Genomic DNA, 1,598 nt, shown 5'->3' with positions numbered 1-1,598 from the left:
CACCGCCCGCGCGGCCGCATTCTGGACCAGTTGAAGTCTCCGGGTGCTCCTCAAAGGGAGCCCCATGTAGAGAGCATTACAGTAGTCCAGGCGAGAGGTGACGAGAGCATGAGTGACTGTGCGCAAGGCGTCCCGGTCCAGAAAAGGTCGCAACTGGTAAATCAGGCGAACCTGATAAAACGCCCCCCTGGTCACGGCCAACAGATGGTCTTCCAATGTCAGCCGTGGATCCAGGAGGACTCCCAAGTTGCGGGCCCTCTCTGAGGGGGCCAAAATTTCGCCCCCTATAGTCAGCGATATAGCCAGTTTGCACCAGTTCGGTAGAACCGGTAGCTAATTTTTTGTTGCCCAGGCCCAGAATGGACTTCCAGAAGCAGCATCCACACAGAGAACCGGTTGTTCACATATTTGAATCGCACCACTGGGTCAAACATGAAAAAGAAGAGGGAAGGAACAAAATTGATTTAACTACCGCAAATCTTCATCTGTCAGATGGTCATTTTCTAAATCAAAACATAGGGGTTATGAAATCTGAATAATTGTGAATAATTCCATCTAAGTTTGGAATTTCAAGCACTATGACATTATCTGTTTTCATGAACATGTTCTGGGCGAAGTAGAGAGCTGATATTGTTCCAGATAAGCCATTTGAAAATTTCCTGTTCCCCAATTTCAATTGGGATATTTGAAAAGAATAGAGGAAATACAAGATGACAGGGAGATTCTTTGAAACATGACTAACTACTAGGCTAAGGACATAGATTAGAAAAAGTATCTATCAAATCCAAACTATGAAAAGCTAGGTTTAGGATTCTAGAGTTTTCTGTATTGAGTCATGGATCTGCGGAAATCATATCAACAAGACAAGGGAAAGCTGATTTTACCTAATATCCAGAAGAGAAATTCATGTGTTTCTTTTTCATTTAAAACATATTTAACGTGCATTAATCCATTTTCTAGCAGTTTTCTGTATTGAGTCATGGATCTGCGGAAATCATATCAACAAGACAAGGGAAAGCTGATTTTACCTAATATCCAGAAGAGAAATTCATGTGTTTCTTTTTCATTTAAAACATATTTAACCTGCATTAATCCATTTTCTAGGTCTGCACATTTCCATTTTTTTTACCACAGCCTGTGAGTATCCCTACTGGGAATCCATCTATTTTGGTTTGTAAGCCATCAGTTAGGTAGGAATCAGACCCTTAAGACTTGTCCCATAACTACAGTTAAAGCAAACCCTGGCTTATGGTAAATGAGGCTAGCTATTCAGCCTTCAATCCTTTCTTCTGAGGTACAGGCCGAGGTACAATATACTGACTTTCAAGAATACTACCTCCTTTGTTGCACTCCTGCAATCTTTTTTTCCTCTATTTTCTAGGAACATATTTTGCAGGGTAGCCAGGATTCCAATCAATCAGGAAATTCAATCTGAAATTGACTATAAACTTGTCAAACCATAAACTATTTTTTTCCTCGGTGACGGCGGCAGCGACGACAACGGGATGGCGCCGGCCGGGTTCCTGTGGTGCGTGGCGGCCTTGTTGGTTTCGCAGGGCCGGGCCGACGAGCATGACCACACGTACCAAGATAAAGAA

The sequence above is a fragment of the Protobothrops mucrosquamatus genome, unplaced genomic scaffold (genome assembly GCF_001527695.2).
Source record: "Protobothrops mucrosquamatus isolate PMUCROS unplaced genomic scaffold, P.Mucros_1.0 scaffold45, whole genome shotgun sequence".
Taxonomy (NCBI): Eukaryota; Metazoa; Chordata; class Lepidosauria; order Squamata; family Viperidae; genus Protobothrops; species Protobothrops mucrosquamatus.
This window is presented reverse-complemented; position numbering follows the sequence as displayed.